Source organism: Sus scrofa, chromosome 5 (assembly GCF_054392235.1).
Source record: "Sus scrofa isolate SSC_HxYL_T2T_F1_AM1 chromosome 5, Sscrofa_HxYL_maternal_Yorkshire_Landrace_v2.0, whole genome shotgun sequence".
Classification (NCBI taxonomy): Eukaryota; Metazoa; Chordata; class Mammalia; order Artiodactyla; family Suidae; genus Sus; species Sus scrofa.
Window position 1 is genome coordinate 61,656,188 of NC_139387.1, and position 20,361 is coordinate 61,676,548.

The following is a 20,361-nucleotide window of genomic DNA, read 5'->3' on the forward strand; positions in this document are numbered from 1 at the left end:
CAGTTTCCAAATTTGAAATTCTATTTTGAAAACGCAAGAACTGTAGCTAAAGGGTGTACACATTAAAAATTAAAGCTAGTTTCCTAAACTAGAAGATAAAAAAATCAAAGCGATGGCTCCATAATAAGAACCTTGTTATCTCACCCCTGGTTTTTCAAGCATTCAGCACTCACTCTTACTACTATTCTTCAGCTGCACACTCTATCTGTGACTGAGATGTCTAGAGTGATCTGTGTTTCTAAAGTTTCTGTTTTACCTCCTTCTTTCTTCAAATTTGAATTGTTCTTTGAACCAAGTCGAAATCAAATACCGACCTTGACCATATCTTTTAACCTTTCTGGGTTTTACAGTCCCATCTCTAAAAGAAGAGTTTTGAACCCAAATCCTCAACAATTAAATGATTAAACAAAGTATATTCTATTTTCTCAACAAATTTTACCCAGGAAAGCCTGTCCCTGAAATTTAAAAAAATGAACATTATAGAAAACTTTGCTGATGGGAATTCTAAGGTCATTTATGAATTAATAATTTTTACAATTATTTAGACATTTCTATGATTACATAAATACAGATTATATTTCACAATACACTGTACATCAGTATTACTTACCGTATTTCTTCTTTGTTTTAAGGTTATTTCTCTTGTCATTAAAATGCAAAAAGAGCAAGCTCAGAAGCTCATTGCATGTTTAATGATTCACTACGGTGCACAATGAAATGGATTTTGTTCAGCCTTGATTTTATCTTATCAGTTGCTACACAAATAAAATTACATGTTCCCATACTTTGTTTGAGCTCCTTGAATGATTGGCACAACTATCAAAATCATTTTGTCCAATCTCTTCCGTTAACACTTACTGTTGACACATTTAATTTATACAACTAAATAGTCACCAGTAATAATCCAGCTGTTTAATCCTCCCTATTTCACTAACTCCTAAGGCCTCAACAGGGGGATTGAGTCTATAACAGGACTTTTATAAACTTTTTTAAGAAATGTTATTATTCTTTGAGATTCTCTCTCTCTTTTTCTGTCAGCTGTATAAAATCTAAAAGTTCCATTGATGATTTAGTGGAGCTGGAATTAAAAGTGTAATTATACTTCTTTCTCTATAAGGAAATTATTAGATTCACCTGTCTCTCAAAGAATGCAGTTCAGTCTAATGGAGCAATTCTCAAAACCTTTTGGTCTCAAGATCATCTTTTTTTAATTTTTATTTTTTTATGTATATTTTTGCTTTTCAGAGCCGCACCTGTGGCACATGGAAGTTCCCAGGCTAGGGGTCGAATCAGAGATGTAGCTGCTGGCCTATGCCAGAGCTACAGCAATGCCAGATCTGAGCCATGTGCAACCTACACCACAGCTCATAGCAATGCCGGATTGCTGACCCACTGAGCAAGGCCAGGGATCGAACCACATCCTCATGGATACTAGTCAGATTTGTTTCCATTGCACTGTGATGGGAACTCCTAGTCTCAAGAATATATTCTCTTAAAGATAGGAACCATTGTTTAGCCTTTTTTCATGTAATTTATAGGTATTAAGATATGTTAGAAATGATAATTGAGAAATATATGTTATTTTATTATTTTATTCTCTGAATTAATTTTTCCGGTTTTATTGAGATATAACTAACATATAACATTGGGTGAATCTAAAGTGTACAGCATGTTGATTTAATATACATATATTACAAAATGATTACCACCTAGTGTTAGCTAACACCTTCACCATGTCACCTAATTGCTCTTTCTTTTTTTGTGGCTGTAATATTTAAGATTTAATCTCTTAGCTACATTCAAGAATATAATACAATACTATTACCTATCATGACTGTGCTCTGTATATTAGATTTCTAGAACATATTTATATTATAACCAAAAGTATATATCATGTGACCAGCATCCCCTCACTCCTAGGAGGTTGCGAGTTCAACTATTTTAGATTCCGTGTATAAATTATATCATACAGTATTTGTCTTTCTCTGCTTCACTGTGCTTCAGTGTCTGACTGCTTCACACAGCATAATGTCTTCAAGGCCCTTCTGTATTGTCACAAATATCAGGATGTCTTTACTCACAGCTGAATAATATTCTGTATATATAAGGACCATTCCTTCTTTTTCCATTTATCCATTAATTAACATGTAAGTTGGTTCCATATCTTAGATATCATGAATAATGCTCCAGTGAACATGAGAGTGCATGCATCTCTTTGAGATCTTATTTTCTTGTCCTTTGGTTATATACCCAAAAGTGAAATTACTAGATCAGATGGCAATTCTATTTTTAATTTCTTGAGGAACTTCCATACTGTTTTCCATTGTGGCTTCACCAGCTTACATTCTCACCAACAGTGCACATGGATTTCCTTTTCTCTATATTCTTGCCAACACAACTTATCTTTTGTCTTTTTAATAATAACCATTCTAACAAGTGTGAGGTGATGTCTTATTATATAGCATTGTAGTTTTTTTTTTTTTTTTTTTTGCTTTTTATGGCCACACCTTTGGCATATGGAAATTGATAGGCTAGAGGTCAAATGTAGCAGTTGCCACCCAATGCAACGGCCACAGCCACAGCAACACTGGATCCATGCCATGTCTATGACCTTTGCTGCACCTTATGGCAATACTGGATCCTTAACCCACTGAGCGAGGCCAGGGGTTGAACCTGCATCCTCACAGACACTGTGTTGTGCTCTTAACCCTCTGAGCCATAACAGGAACTTCTCTCACTGTAGTTTTGATTTGAATTTTTCTGATGATTAGTAATGTTGAGCATTTTTTCATGTACCTGTTGCCCATTTGTGCCTCTTTTGGAAAAATATCTGTTCGGTTCCTCTGCCAATTTTTTAATCAGATTCTTTGGGAGTATTTTTGTTTGTTTGGTTTTTGGTTTTTTGGATTTTTTTAATTGAATAGGTAAGTTTTTATGTATTTTGGGTGTTGAACCCTTATCAGATATACAGCTTGCAAATATTTTCTCCCATTTGGTATGTTACCATTTATTTTGTTGATTGTTTCCTTTGTTGTGCAGAAACTTTTTTATTATTCTTTTTATGGCTGCACGTGTGACATATGGAAGTTCCCAGGTCAAATCAGAGCTGCAGCTGAGGCCTATGCCACAGCCATAGCAACAATGGATCTGAGCCTCATCTGTGACCTGTGTCACAGTTTAAAATGATAATTCCAGATCCTTAAGCCACTGAGGGAGGCCATGATCAAACCTGCATCCCCAGAGACTATGTCAGGTTCCTACCCACTGAGCTATGATGGGATCTCCCAATGTAGAAACTTTTTAGTTTGCTATAGTCCCAGTTGTTTATTTTTGCTTTTATTGACTTTGCTTTGGTGTCAATACAAAAAAAAATTACTGGCAAGACCAGTGTCAAGACTCACCTCTTAATTTTCTTTAAGAAATTTTATGATTTCAGGTCTTACATTCAAGTCTTTAATCTGTTTTTGTTCACTTTTGTTTGTGGTATAAGATAGGGGTCCAGTTTTACTCTTTTGCATACATATGCCTATCCAGTTTGCCCAGTACCAATTATTAAAGAAACTGTCCTTTCCCCATTTTATCATCTTGGCTTTTTTGATGTAAATTAATTGACCATACACATGTGGGTTTATTTCTGTGCTCTCTATTCTGTTCTGTCAATATCTGTGTCTGTTTTTATGCCAATATCACATTGTTTTGATTGTTGTAGATTTGCAATATAGTTTGATAACAGGAAGCATAAAAACCCAGCTTTGTTTTTCTTTCCAAGATTGTTTGGTCTTTTGTGGTCCCATATAAATTTTTGAATTTTTGTTCATTTTCTTTTAAAAAAGGCTATTAGAATTTTGATAGGGATTACATTAAATCCTTAGATTGCTTTGGGTAGTATGGACCTTTTAACAATATTAAGTCTTCTAGTCCATGAGAATACAATATCATTCCATTTATTTGTACCTTCTTCAGTTTTGTTTATCAATGTCTTATTAAGTGATTTTTCACCTTCTTGGTTAAATATACTCAAGTATTTTATTCTTTTTCGTGTTTTGGAAACAGGATTATTTTTTATCTTTCTGATAGTTTTTTGTTATTATTTAGAAATACAACTGGTTTTTGTATATTGAGTTTGTATCCTGCTAAGGTCTTTGCTTTGTTTATTAGGTCTAACAGTTTTGAGTGGAGTCTTTATGTAAAATCCTGTCATCTTTCTTGTCTAATTGCTCTAACTAAGACTTCTGGTACTATTTTGAATAGAAGTACTGAGAGAGGGTACCCTTGTCTTATTTCTGAACTTAGAGGAAAGCTTTTAGATTTTTACCATTAAGTATGATGTTAGTTGTAGGCTGGCCATATATGGCCTTTAGTAAGTTTGTTTCCTCCATATTTTCATATATTCCCAGTTTGTAAAAAGGTTTTATCATGAAAAGATGTAGATTTGTCAAATGTTCTTCCTGCATATATTGTGATGATCATATGATTTTATCCTTTTTTTTATTAATGAGGTGTATCACATTGATTGATTTGCAGATGTTGAATCATCTTGCATTCCTGGAATAATGAAACTGACCTTTTTGTTTGTTTGTTTTAACTTGTGCCTGTTTCAGTAAAAAGCATAATCACTACTAGATTATGCTTTTAGTGCTAGTTCCTTGTTTTCTGATAGCAGTTTTATCTACAATTGCTTTTGTACCATCAATGCAAATATCAACAAAGTCTAAAAGGAATGTAACATTTCATATTTTTATGAAAATATTTTGAGCTCATAGACCTCCTCAAAGAGTCTGAAACCTCCAGGTTTATGGGTGATACTTTGAGGACTATTGGTCTAGTAAAAAGAGCTTCCATCTAGAGTTGGGAAAGCTCAGCTTTGCTGAAGTTATTTTATAAGTTGAGGTAAATTTCATAAACTCTTCACTTCTTAATCTTGGTTTCTTCATCTGTGAAAACCTATAAAAATTAGAGGGTTAAAGGTTATTCATGTCCCTCAGAATACTAAAAATTGCATGAAATTTAGTGTGGTGTGAGTTTGTGATAGCTACATGATAGCTTCACATTATTTCGGTATTAGTAATTAGAAATGATACTACATTAGGGTACAATGCTATTTTTTCAATTTTTTATTTAATTAAATTAATTAGGGAAATTTATTCCTAAAATACTTTGAAGTCTTGTTTCAAAAAGTAGTAATAGCATTTGTGAGTTAATTAATTCTGTTCCTAAGGATTATTAAAAAAGAATTCCTAAAAATTCTGTCTTTGTTAACAATGTACCTGTACTCTTCTTCTTTATAGATCTAGTTAATAATCATTATTTTCCCCTTCATAGTATATTACAAAACATATATGAATTCAGAATCATCATTTGGTGGCCTTCATATCACTTTATAGAGCAGTAATTAGTCTTAATAAGTAAAATTTGGTTGAACTCCCAATATTTACCTTGTCAATATAGAAAACTCTACAATATTTTCATAAATATTGGTGAAATTCTTGTAAACTTTCACTAAAGAAATCCTGCTGTTATAGTGTTTTCTATTTCTGTATCATGACAACTGAGATACATGCATATTTTCAGGAAACTATGAAGGAATATACTAGTATATATAGTTTAAATTATAAACGACAGCAAGAAATTCTCTCAGCAAATATATTTTGAGATCCTATTATGTGCCAGGCATTATTCTAGATGCTTCAATACATGACTGAATCAAACACAAATATTCCTGCCCTCATGAAATTCAGTTTGCTAGTGGAAGAGAGAAAATAAGCAGTGAGTAAGCACATAATATAAAAGGTGAAAAATGAAATATGGAATACAAAAAATAGAGAAGGTTTAAAGTAAATAATATAAAATAAATGTCAATAGATACTTAGAAAAAGAAAACTGTGATATCTAGATTAGCATGAGAAAGACTGAAAGCCAAACAATTACTAGTGAATAAAGATACTATAGATACAAAAATTCAACAGAAACACCTAAAATCTTTAACCTGATCACACCTAGCAAGAAAAACTTTTTGCAGAGCAAAAATTAAAATAATTAAAATTAAACATTTTAAAAGTACAACTATATTTGGAGATTTTAGCTGAACTCTTAAAAACTTGCTAAACCCAACAATAAATAGAAAATATATAGAATATTTGAATAACAATCATGAAAATAAATTTGATTAAATGGACATGGCTACAACATAGAGGACAATTTTTTTTTTCTCTTTGCTTTTCTGAATATACAAAACCATGAAAAAACAGATAATTCATTGTGCATAAACTTATCCAGAGTATGGAAAACTTACCAACTCTTGTTTTTTGTTTTGTTTTGTTTTTTGCTTTAGTGGATGCATTTTATTTTACTTTAGCATTTTTCTCTGTTCTTTTTTTTAATTGAAATATAGCAGATTTACAATGTCGTATTAGTGTCAGGTATACAGCTAAGAGATTCAAATAATAGATATATCTATCTATATAATACAGAAACCTGTATAATTTAATCCCAAACTCCTAATTTATCTCTCCATCCCCCTTTCCTCTTTGGTAACCATAAGTTAGTTTTTGAAGTCTATGAGTCTATTTCTGTTTTATAAATAAGCTCATTTGTATTTTTTTAATATTTTGAGTATAAGCAATATCATGATATTTATCTTTCTCTGACTTACTTCACATAGTAAAATAATCTCTAGGTCTGCCCATGTTGGTGCAAATGGCATTATTTCGTTCTTTTTTATGAGACCGAGTAATATTCCATTGTGTGTATATACCTCATTTTCTTTATTCATTCATCGGTCAGTGAACACTTAGGTTGCTTCTGCGTCTTGGCTATTGTAAATAGTGCTGATAGAAACATTGGAGTGAATGTATCTTCAAATTATGGTTTTCTCTGGATATATACCCAAGGTGGGTCTGCAGGATCATACAGTAGCTCTGTTTTTAGATTTTTAAGGAACTTCCATATTGTTCTCCATAGTGGCTGTACCAATTTACATTCTTACTAACAGGGCAGGGTGGGAGGGTTCCTTTATCTCCAGACTCTCTCCAGCATTTATTACCTGTAGACTTTTTGATGATGATCATACTGACTGGTGTGAGTTGATGCCTCATTGTAATTTTGATTTGCATTTCTCTAATAATTAGTGCTGTTGAGCATATTTTCATGTCCCTTTTGGCCATTTCTGTATCTTCTTTGGAGAAATGTTTATTTAGATATTCTCCACTTTTTTTGATTGGGTTGTTTTTCTGATATTGAGTTGTTTGAGCTGTTTGTGTGTTTTGAAGATTAATCCCTTGTCAGTCACATCATTTGCAAATATTTTCTCCCATTCTGTAGGTTGTCTTTTTGTTTTGCTTATGGTTTCCTTTGCTATACAAAAGCTATTAAGTTTAATTAGGTCCCCGTTTGTTTATTTTTGTTTTTATTTCCATTACTCTAGGAGACAGATCCAAAAAGATATTGCTGAAATTTATGTCAAAGTGTTTTCCTCTAGGAGTTTTATAGTATCTGATTTTACTTTTAGCCTTTAATTCACTAACATATTTTTGTGTATGTTCTAATTTTATTCTTTTATATGTAGCTGTACAATTTTCCCACCACTTATTGAAGAGACTCTCTTTTATCCATTGTATATTCTTTCCTCCTTTCTCATAGATTAATTGACCATAGGTGTCATAGTTTTATTTCTGGGCTTTCTATCCTTTTCCATTGATCTATATTTCTGTTTTTGTGCCAGTACCATACTGTTTTGGTTACTGTAGCTTGTAGTATGAAGTCAGACATCAGAATCACTTCTTTTATGAGGTTAATTTAACCAGAATTGCCCAAAGCTCCAAATTAAAAAAAAATGGGGGATGAAAATATTATAATCTAGGTTTATTTTTGAACATAGGGACAAAAGCCCTAAAACAGTATTTTTTATTTTATTTTATTTTAATTTTTTTGTCCTTTTAAGGCCACACCTGCAGCATATGGAAGTTCCCAGGCTAGGGGTCACGTCGGAGCTGTAGCTACTGGCCTATGCCACAGCCACAGTAACACCATATCCAAGCTGCATCTGCAACCCACACCACAGCTTATAGCAATGCCAGATCCTTAACCCACTGAGCAAGGCCAGGGATCAAACATGCATCCTCATGGATACTAGTCAGATTCATTAAAACAGTATTTTGAAAAGCAAACAGGTATTTAAGAAAATAAAATGCTGACTCATAACCATGTTAACTTTAACCTAGGACTGTTCCACTATTGGAAATCTACTAAGATTTCTTCAGATATTGACAGTTAAGCAGAAGAAAACTATATGCTTGTCTCATTATCTATAGAATATTTTGAAATTAAAATTTTATACTAATTCAAGATAAAATATCCTAGAAAACTTGGAAAGATAGGAAACTCCTCATTCTAATTATGATTATCTAACATAAATATATATACCATGATTCTTCATCAAATATGAAATATTTAAACAATAGTATTTTCATAAGGAATAAGATGAGAATTGCTAACACTCCTTCTGTTCAACTTGCAGTGGAAGTCCTAGCTATCACAAGTTAAAATAATAATAATATTATTATTAATATTGATTAAATGATAGTGATTAGAAAGGATAGTTGTCATTATATTTTGATTACTTGATAGTCTACATAGAAAAGCCAAGAGATTCCACAGATAAACTTTTAGAACAAATAGGAGAATTCAACAAATTTTCTGGTTATGGAATAAATAATTTTAAAAATGAATATTGTTATAATATTTTTAATTAACAATTAAAACTGTAACTTAGAGACAGATACTGTTTGTAACGTGGAAACAGTAATGGGCCAGGAACAAATGTAACAAAAGATAGAATCTTTACAGAGAAAGCAATTACTACTGAAGAACATAAAACAAGACATAAGTAACTAGAGAGAGCTATCGCTGTCATGGATGCAAACACTCAATATCTTAAAGATAGCAGTGTTTTTCAAATTAAACTATTAAGTAAATGCAACTCAAAATCTCAACATGTGATATTGTGAAACTTGATAAGCTCTTTTACTGTTCATTTGGAAGGGCAAAGGAACAAGATTGCCTGAGATAATTTTGAAAGTAAGAGCAGTATAAGAAAAACTTAACCCTTCAGGTCTCTAGATTTATTATAAACAAAAATAACTTAAAAGATATAGTATTCATGAGTTCCTTTGTGGCATAGTGGGTTAAGGATCTGTCATTGTCAACTCAGTGGCCTTGGTCACTACTGTGGCACAGGTTCAGTCCCTGGCTGTGGAAGTTTCATATGCTCTGGGCTTGGCCAAAAAAAACCAAAGATACGATATTTGATTAGGGATTGACAAATAGGAAAATATATATACATATATAATGTAGTGGCATTATAAATCCATTTACTTTTGATATGTATATTTATACTTAAAGTGGTTTTCTTGTAGATCACACATAATTGGGTCTTATTTTTTGATCTCCTCTGACAATGTCTTTTAATTTGTGTATTTAGATCATTCAAAGTGATTGTTAATATAATTGAATTAACTTATCTACCATATTTGTTACTGTTTTTTATTTGTTGTTCTCATTCCTTTGTTATTATTTTTTCACTCTTGTTCTTTTTGTGGTTTATAATATTAAACGTCAAGAGAAAAATTTCAATTATTCATAGCTATTTTAGTAAATTACAGAAACAATTTCAAATGCAGAAAATCATTATGATGGGTGGCTAACAATGGTGAGTGAGGTAAAAAGCAGTGAAATCATTAAATATGAATTCCCTTTTCCCAGCATTTGCCTAAGTGTCTAACATAATAAAGTAGCAGAAGCAATTTTGATGATAATTAAAATAAATCATTATGTGAAATAATCATTATTCATTCTTTAAAATTAAGAAAGTATAAATATTTAAATGATAAACACAGAGGCCTCTTATTTTCATTTAGTTATTTATCACCTATTTTTATCTCGTTAATATTTTGTGGTGTAAGTGGGGCTTACTGTCTATAATCTGGTGCTTTGGAGTCTCCCATTTCATTTACTTTCAATAATTGATCGTGCTTGTTATAATTTTGCCTCATTTCAATGATACTAGATATTAATGTTAGAATATACCACTGTTTACACTAAATTCTGAAGACTCAGAAATACCACAAAGGAAAAGTAACAACAGGATCACAAATTTAAACTCGTTAATCTCAGTCCTTTACTGTTTCCTGGATTTAACTTTAAAATAACATATCACATTTTTTAGAATATACCAAGAATATAAGTATGGATTCACAAATGGCCTAAAATATTTAAATCATGTTTGCTTGTTGATATTTTTATGAAGATAGTGTTAGCTTTCAGCACTAAATTTAAAATATATTCTAAGTATATTTTAATTATCTAGGCAAGATTAATATGTTAACTTGCTTTATAAGTATGTATTTAAATCCATTATCTTCACCACCTTTAATTTTCCCTATGCCTTTCGAATTCCTGCAGAATTCCTCTGGAGGGCACTATTACCATAACTAATACAATTAGCTCCTTCTGGCTGTGACAGTGAGCTGCACTGCATGTTGGCTTGTGCTGGCTTACCTATTTCCAATCTTAATGTTCAGCATGACTCGACCTTTTCCACCTCCTTAAGAGAAAAAAATAAACTCTTCTGTGTATCTCTTGTGAGGATTATAGAAATTATCCCCAGTCACATTATACCCTATTTAAAAATAAACACTTTTTCTATCCTCCTCCTTACCTCTTGATAAGATACCCCTAGACAGCAAATGAAGTGCTAGTGTGAAATGGGAGTTCTGCATGAATTTTTTTTCTAATTGCTTTAATAGAAAATAAATAGAAGTTTAAATTGTCCTCTAGAAATCAGCTAAATATAAAATATCATCCAAATTTAATTTTCTTCCACATCTTTTGCTCACTAAATGGGAACTCAAGGTAAAACCAAACCAAATAAACAAAAAAACCCTTCAGAGGTCAAAGTTTCATGTTTCTATATGTCTGTAGAGAATACATGTTATTTTAGGAAAGTGAGGCTGCTCAGAAAGCTGTGTTTGATAACTATAACCTTGATAATCAGTTCATTAAATAATTTATGTGATCCTACTCAGAATTCTAATTGAATAGGAATGCATTTCATTGAAAGTCAATGGAGATAATTACCTATATTAAATAACACCTGGGTCACTGAACTGTTTATTTGTAGTAGTCTCTTTTTTTGTATCTTTGAATACTTTGTGTTTTTGAATCTTTTTCATTTACTGCTTAAATGGAAAGTTGAAAGGTGTTTGAAGACTTCATAAATTTCTAAATTACAGTCAGAAATTAAATACTACCTTCTAGATAATAAATGTCTTCAGAATTACTCTTTCATTTTATTGCTTATAATGGAAATACAGCAACTATAATTTTTGATATTAAGAAAGTGATAGTGTAGAAATTAATTTCAAAAGGGAAAAAAAAACTTTTTTATTTTCAAAAAACAATACTTTTTACCTGAGTATATTCCACACATCCATCCATATTTGTTTCTGAACTCCTAGCAAGTATGTTAAACATTGACCGTTGTATCTGAAGCAAATCATTTTATATTGATGACATTTATAAGAGGTAGATTTTTTTTTTCTTTCAAAGAAAATAACCTTTTTCTTGTCCTCAGCAGATTATACAGTTGTATTGATCAGTGGCTAATCTCCTTGTGGGTGTTCACTTTAAGATAGTGGTGTGGGTGGGGGTCTGGGAGTCAATGTGCTTTGCTTGCTACCATTTTCTAGTACAAAGAAATTCCTGGCACAAAGTGATCCCACAGAATGTGAAATTTTTCCAGAACCTCTTGTTGTCTTAAGAATTCATGTAATTTTGCATTGTACTTTATATAATTCCATGTTTAACAGAAAGAGAGTATCCCAAAACTATCTCATGTCTGTCCCTGACTTCTCTTGAGATTCCACTGCTAAAGCCATATTCAGGAAGCAAGAGATAGAAAATGGCATTTGTAACTAAATACCAGTTCCGATCTTAAGTTTATTGCTTACTGGTATTGGGCTTTGTACCATTTATTTAATTTCTCCAAACCGCAGTTGTTCCCTCTAAATGAGGTTTTTGTGCTTGACTGAACCACTTGAAATTGCTATTTATGCAAGTTAACAAATTGTGTGGTACCGAAAATTTCTTTTGGTTCAAGCTAATGATAGCTTTACCTTTCCACATACATGTGAATGAATTAATGTATGCAAAGCTCCCAACAAAGTGCTTGACTCAAAGAAATTTTATTTATGTTAGGAAAATTGTTCACCGCTCTATGCTAACAACATAAATAAAAACACCCTCTGAATTACAAATAAACATACCCTTGACTGTGATAAGTGAGAAGTCCTTACAATTAGAAGTCCTAGTTACATTTTTAACATCCATTACAGTAAATATCAACACTGTTATTTATTAAATAACTAGTTCATTTGGTTGTTAAAATGGTTGTGTACATGAGCATGTCTGTCGTGCATTTTCTTAGTAAAGAAAGAATAAAATAGTACAAATCTGTATTATGTAGAAACTGTACAAATATGTCAGGTGCTGTTCTAGATGTTGAGAATACAGCATTTAATAAGACAAAATCCATTCTCTCTGAAGGCATATAAACTAGAGAGAAGACCAACAGGAAGCAAGTAGATATAATTAAAAGCCTCATTGCTTACAGAGATATGGAAAAAAAAAAAAAAACCCTAAAATCTTAGCATGTAATAGGTATTTAACATAGATTTTTAAAATTCATCTTTTCTTTAATCGTTATCTATCCATACCATTAAATCACTGGCCCATCGTTCATATCCTTGGTAGCTTAGTTTATGCGGATATGTGATAAGAAGGTCCACATATATGGAGAATTCAAAGAATTCTGCCTTATTAGCTTCTCTGGAAAACAAACATCCTGTGAAAAAACCTTTCTCTTCTTTACTTATGCATTAGGAATCATACTTGGCTCTGGTTAAAAGGTGGTAGGCACCATAAAATTTTAAGGCCAGAATTCCTAGGTTAGGAAATATGGTAATTGTTACTGAGCTATCTGAATTATATTTCCCTAAATAACCAGCCTTCCTAAATGAAACATTTTTATTTCACCTTCTCTTTTTATAGCTGCATCCCCTTGGAATCTTTTATCATTTTATTGCATTTGAAGCGCTTTCTTTTTTGGGGAAAAAAGAACCATTTGAACTTTACAAACAGATATAAATGGAAAGAAAGAAGAGGAAGGTCAGATTTTGGGTCTGCTAACCTTGGCAATGTCCTTTGAAAGTAGTCCCCAGGTAGCTTTAACTTCTGCAGGCACACGTGAGCCTGAGATCACCCCAGGGTCCAGCCTGCTTGGCAAACTGACAGAGGTCACATTTTCACACAAATGAACAATTTCCCTGATAAAGTGAAACTGGTACTTAAGCAAAAGCTCTAATGAGCAGCCCCTGTCTTTAGTTCCCACTTTAAAGTATCCCCAAGGTTTCCAGTACAATTTCATTTGACCTTTAGCTAAAGACCATATTTTACTAGATCACCAATTCCCCCTGATCCCTGGAGTGTTTGCCCATGTCAGCACTTGTGAGAAACCCATGCTGCACACAAGGCAGGTGTTCATTGCTCTTTTTGAGTACAACCCATCTCTCCTCTCTATTCTCCTGATCTCCTATCTCTTCTTTGTGGGGATGATAGAAATTTTCACACTTTCTTCAGATTCTCCAAACAACATGACTTGGGTTGATACACTTTGGCTTGGGAGCAAACCATGTTTATGAGCTTATCTAAACTGCTGTTACTTTTTGGACAAACTTCAATATGTGTGAATTTTCTTAACATTTTAGTGAGCACAGAGTGTTTGTATTATAGTAGCCTCAAATCATTTATGAAACTCCCTGTTTTCCTGTTTGGTTTTTTTTTGTTTTTCATAATTAGAATTGTATAACAACTCTTGTAATTGATCATAGAGATTTTTTTTTGGTGTTAGTGATTGACTTTCATCGTATAACATCGTTATTACTAAAAAAGACATCCTTTTTGAATCCCCTTATGTACAGATAACATCATAGAGGTTATTAGGAGCAAACACTTAGTCCCCACTAATTATATCTGCATAAAGGAAGAGAATTTCCATTCTGCTTCCAAGAGTGAAAAGCATGGATGGGATACCTTATCTCTTCTACATCTCACACCTTCCCGGCAAGGGAATAACAGTGAATGATTAACTCAGTGCCCTGGGGGTACTAAGGACACATTTAATCTGCTTTTCCTGTCATAGGATAATCATCATAGGATGAGCTTTGTCCCTATGAGAGTGAGGCCTGCAGTTTGGTAGAGTTTAAGTGAATTCTAGAATGAAGTATTTTGTTGTTGTTGTTTACTTAATGAATTTTATTACATTTATAGTAATAAACAATCATTACAACCAAACCCTACAGCATGTCCATCCCAAACCCTCAGTACATTCCCCACCTCCCAACCTGTCTCATTTAGAAACCATAAGTTTTTCAAAGTCCATGAGTCAGTATTTAGAAGCACACTGTAGCTCTACATGGAAGCTGTGTGCCAATTTAGTTTTTATCAAGAATCTGTATCTTGATCTTCATCTCTCTCATCTGTGTGTATATCTTTCAATCAGTTGCAAATGTGTCAGGGAAAGTAAAGATGGTATTTGGTGAAGACCTAAATATACAACATACATAAATACACCTTTTTGTCTATAACAGGATACATGTTGCAGGATCACCATTGTTATGTATATTCATTCTAATGAATAGTACTTTGAAATACCTAACAAGTTCAAAAGCAAAATCAAAACTAGGTTTGAATGCCCTCAGACATCCTTTTACTCCCTAGCATTTTCGGTCTCCACTGTTAATAAGTATCAGATAGATTTCCAATGTATAAAATTTGAAACAACTAAGTTTGGTCAGAATTTAAATTGAAATTTTCAGATATCTTAGCTCTGGCAGTGTGTAAGTAATACCTTTAATGACATATATACCTATCCAGATGGTGGAAATACAAAATCACATAAAATGATTACAAGAAGAACTATTGGAATCTGTTAAGGATATGCTACATATTTTTTATGGTGCTAACTACTTCATCAGTGATATTTTATTTAATTCACAGAAAATACATAGTTAGATGTTATTTCTGTCTCATAGCTAAATGAAGTACAGGGATGATAGATACATTTTTGAAGTTTATAGAGCTTGTAAGTCTTCAAATTTACCTTCATGTTAGGATTATCTCTGGAACCTGACTCCTGTGCTATCCTACCCTCAGAAAAAAGTATAGAAAATTTTTTCTACCTTCGGACTAAGTTTGGCAAAAAAGATGATTTTGTGCCTCACTCTCATCTTCAGTATAACTGTTTCGTTAATACTACAAACTTTGGCAGCTTGAGTTGTATAGATCAGTGTTTTATAATATTTTCTAAAAAATATTCCTGACATATGAGTTATAAATATAGAATTTTTTCCTCAAAGTCATCTTTTCAACCACACAACTAATAAACTCATGTCATCAATAATGGAAAAGCATCTGACAATTTGGTTGCATCATATGAAAACTTAAGATGTATAGCTTCTTTGCAGTAAAAGCAAAATTTAATTAATGTACAATACAGAGGAAAGAAAGATGAGTTTATATATGGCTCATACGTCTAGGATGAGTTTAATGGCCCTGGAGTATAAATTGGGGTCAGCAGCTATGCTGGTCTTAGGTCCATCCAGCTTTACTCATCCATATCAAAAGCAGGAACATAAACCCAAGTAATTTTCCACTTCCCCCATGTTATCAGCAAACGAATTCCCAAAGTCCTCCCATTAAAAGTAAATATTGATTCAACAAACCTATCTACAAAACAGAAACAGACTCACAGACATAGAGAACAGACTTGTGGTTGCCAAGAGGGAGGGGGCAGGGAATGGGAGGAACTGGGAGTTTGGGGTTAGTAGATGCAAACTATTATATTTAGAATGGATAAGCAGTGAGGTCCTACTGCATAGCACAGGGAACTATATCCAGTCTTGTGGGATTGACCATGATGGAACATAATATGAAAAAAAGAATGTATACATATATGTCTGGCTGAGTCACTTTGCTGTAATGCAGAAATTGGCACAACATTATAAATCAACTGTACTTAAATAAAAAATTAAAAAGTAAATATTGACTCAACAGCTATGTATTTTTTGAGGCTAACAGCTCATAGCTTGGTACTGGAATTCTTCTGTGGAGTCCCTTTAGCTATATTTTTCCTAAAATACTGTACTGCTTTGAAAATTGAAGCCCGAAAAAAAATCCGTAAGTAATTGGAACCTGGGGAAACAGATAAATGTTACACAACACCAAAAATTCATAAATTTCCAGGAAAATAAGCATGAATACTGTATAAAAGGAGCCCTGAGATGGAAATGCTTAATTCTGTTTGTGGTACCAGCAGGGTGAACAACTGTTCTGGTTTGTATGGGACTGAGATACTTCCCTGGATGTCACACTTTCAAGTGTTAAATATCAGGACAGTCTGGGTAAACCAGGACTGTTAGTCAACCTACACTGGAAAATTATTCAGTAAGAATGTACATTTGAGGACAACTATTTAATAATAACAATATATTTTTTTTCTAACAAAAATTAACCTTATTGTTCTTTGGCGATTAATGTGGCCATCCAGTGCTATGAAGACTACTGTCTTATCTCTTTATTACAAGGAAGCAGAGGCAGATAGAAGCTTGTCAGGTAGTAGAAATGTGTGAATCAGTATAGAAGGAGATACTCAGGAATAGTGAGGATTGAGGGCACTGTTGAGCCAAGATGTATCTAAAGGCAAATTAGATTTAGTTTTGTTTTTGACGTTGTTCCATCCAAGCAAGTAACATTGTAGACTATGTCTGCTCAACACCTACCACTTTGAAACTTCTACAAGATTACTAGAAGATATGCCACAGTGAATATAGAAAAGGGAAGACATTGCAAGAAAAGAAAGTACTCTTCCAAGGAATGACAGTGTAAAAGAGACAGAGGTTGAAATACTCAGCATAAAGGGAACACTGGCTTTTGCAAAAGGAGGGAAAAGAGGTGTGGTATTGTTTTAGTAAAATAGATTAGGGCCAGATTTATGCAGGTCTGAGTTGTTTATATTGTGAGCAGTGATCATCTGTCAGAAGTTTGGGGTTTTTTTTGGGGTTTTTTAAGGCACCAAATTTTTAATTAACCCACCTTCTTTCTCTCTTTTAACATATTAAACCTTATAAACCAAATTAATATTTTTGACCCAGGGTTGTGATAAGGAAACGTCAAGTTACAATGTGGTGGCAGATCTATGCTGCTTTTACGTTTTTCTGGCCCCTCTCAACCTCTGGCTGTCACTTCTCTTATCCTTTCTTGACTACTTCTTAACAATATATTCCAACCCCTGTAAAACAGGGAATCAAAGTACCAACCTCACTGTTCTGAGGTTTAAGAGAATGCCAAGCACTGAGCCAGGCTCTCAGGAGCATTCAAACTCCAACAGTCTGTCCACACCCTTTTGACACAGCTCCTCCTCCTCTGTCATGGGCTGAGGAACTAATGAACCTATAAACCAAGAGTATGGGTGTAAAGTCCATAGGCCAGGTGAGGGCCTGGATGTTAAGGTGCACGGGCTTTGTGACCACTACTGCCGACTTCCAGACTACGAAGGGATTGACTGAGTGAGCAATTCCAAAACCCCCAAGTTTGTGGTTCCCTGTGGGTTACTCCCCTATACCTCCATCATGACTAGGGCTTGAGGAGGGACTTCTCAACTCCATCTACCACACACTTGGAACAGTATGAGGGATGCAGCAGAGGCCAAAGACTTAGTCACCAGCCCCAGGGAGTCTATGGGGGACATTATCAAACCATTCTCAGAGTGGGTGCCATTCACTCTTGGGGAGGAAAATGGGACCCAGGCAAGGACAGTAGCTGGAAGGCAAAGGGCAGGTCTGGTTCTCAGTTGTGGTAATGATCAGGCTTGAAGGGGCCCTCCTGGGATGTGCCTGCTGGGTCTGCTTCTCATTCAGCTTGGTCAGCTTCATGTTCAGCTTGCCCTGGTGGGCTTCAGCCACTGTTTGATCCAGCTTCTTGTGCAGAAAGCGGACCCTGAGAGGGTACTTGTATGGATGGGTCCACAGCTCAATCTGCACCAGCACCTGGTCAGTGGAGGAGTTGCTCATCATGAAACTGGGGTGGCCTATGGAACAGCCCAGGTTGACCCTTGAGCCCTCATCCAGCAGGATGATGCGATGCCCATTCTTCAACAAGTAGCGGTCCACCTGGGGCTTGATGTTCACCTTTTCCACAGCGTTCTCATTCAGCCACTTGACATCTATCTCCACGTCAAAATATCCAACATTACAAATGATAGTGTCATCTTTCATCTGTTCAAAGTGCTGGCTGAGGATGATGTCAGTACAGCCTGGGTGGTGACAAAGATGTTGCTCTCCTGACAGGCCTCATCCATGGTGGTCACCTCATAGCCCTCTGTGGCAGCCTGAAATGCTTTGATGGGGTTGACCTCTATGATGATGACCCAGGCCCAAAACCCCACAGGTCCTGGGAGTAGTCCTTGCCTACATCTCCATAGCCCATTACCACTACCACCTTGCAATCATCACATCTGTGGCCTGCTTGATGCCATCTATGAGGGACTCCCAGCAGCCATAGATGTTGTCAGACTTGCTCTTGGTGATGGAGTTGTCAATGTTGATGGCAGGCACCTTTAAGATCCCACTGGCCATCACACCTTGTACAGATTGTAGACTCCCATCGTGGTCTCTTCAGAGATGCCCTGGATGACTGACATAACCTGTGGGTACTTGGTGTGGACAAGGTTGGTAAGGTCACCACCATCATCCAGAATCATGTTGAGGGGCCAGTCCTTGAAGTACAGTGTCTACTAAATTCACCACAGATATTCGTCCTCCATTTCACCCTTCCAGGGGTATATTGGAATGCCAGCCTTGGTAACGGCAGCTGCTGCATGATTCTGGGTAGAGAAAATGTTGCAGCTGGACCACTGTACCCAGGGCAATAAGGGGCTCAGTGAGGATAGTCATGTGCAGGTAGCTTGCAATGAAGGTGCCCTTCAGTGGCTTGGAGGCCAAATACATCTCCTGCATGAGCTTCAGGCCCAGCATCTCATTCTCTGTGAGTCCAGGGCCTTGCATTCTCAGACATGCCATTGGCGCTTCTGCACATTAGTGATGGACATGAGCAAAGAGGGCAAAACTCAGGCTGGGGACAAGCGCTGGGCAGGGCAAAGATTCTTAGGAAAGAGTGTGACACTATTATATTTGACTCAGTATTGCCAGTAACTTGGAGAAAGGAGAAGGGGAAGGAGAGCACTTCGGATGTTATGGCTGTTGTCTCCTAAAATCATAATGACCTGAATGTATCAGTGAGAGTGGAGTCAAAGAGTCAGAGGCACACAGGAGGTAAAAGTGAGTATTCTTAATTTAGTACATGACTGAATATGGTAGCCAAGGAGAAGCAAAATATGAGGATGATTTGAAGCCTTCTTGCTTGAATGAATGAATAAAGTGTGATTCATTGTGAGTGATTTGAAAATGCAGAAAGTGGAGCAGATTTGAGCTGGGGAAAATTGGAAGCCAGTCACAGTTTAAATATGCATGTGGTTTTCTGCTCTCCAATGAAACTGAGTTGCAAAGTTGTTTTTATCATTCTTAATATTGTATCAAAATTCCTAAGATGACCATTCTGGTAGAAATGCTATAAACTTGGTAGAATGAGCATGGCTTTACAACAAATCCAGGTATAGAAGCTAGCACATAATGAAGTGGAACTCAGCCAAATAGGTTAATGGTCCTGAAAACCATTTTACCCCAAAATGAAAAAAAATGTGGGGAATTAATGAGCTAGCGGCCTTTACTTTTAACTTTAGAACAAGACATATTTCACAGTCTTATGGGATGCTATTTAGGGAATATTTCATCAGGTTAATTCACCAGCATTAATTATTATTTATCTCATATCTACAGTGCAGGACATTTCATTGTGTAATTTGCTAGATATGAAGAGACACAATTCCTTTCCCCCATGGAGGTTATATTGCAAAAGAAAAATGCCAAAAATCATTAGCAATTATGTGTGACTTTTCAAAATGATAATTTATTAATTTTTACCTAGAAAAGTTTTGGCCCTCCACTGAAATTACACACACACACACACACACACACACACACACACACACACACACACACGCCCCCCTCACTCTCCAGGTCAGAATAATCAGGAAAGAGTTTCATAGGGCAAGTGAGTGACAGCTCTATTCAACAAACATTTATTGTGCATTTATTTTATGCAAAGCTTCATTCTAGGTACTGCATCTTAAAA

The 20,361-nt window shown here is 34.7% G+C and overlaps 2 protein-coding genes and 1 pseudogene across 9 annotated transcripts in view; 1 reads left to right on the forward strand and 2 right to left on the reverse strand.

Annotated features, from left to right (window-relative positions):
- Window positions 1-20,361, reverse strand: part of PIK3C2G (phosphatidylinositol-4-phosphate 3-kinase catalytic subunit type 2 gamma) — a 518,046-nt gene that overhangs the window by 374,209 nt on the left and 123,476 nt on the right. For 4 of the 5 annotated variants that reach the window (XR_014803777.1, XM_084956630.1, XM_021092290.2 and 1 more), the window contains exon 1: window positions 611-714. The exons of the other annotated variant lie outside the window; for it this stretch is intronic. The gene's annotated coding sequence lies outside the window, so the exon portion shown is untranslated. Of the gene's footprint in view, window positions 1-610; window positions 715-20,361 lie in introns of those variants that run through there. 5 annotated transcript variants of the gene reach the window in all.
- The window catches only part of RERGL (RERG like), a 260,323-nt gene that overhangs the window by 147,159 nt on the left and 92,803 nt on the right, over window positions 1-20,361 (forward strand). The window lies entirely within an intron of this gene.
- Window positions 17,180-19,264, reverse strand: LOC100151819 (adenosylhomocysteinase pseudogene; annotated as a pseudogene).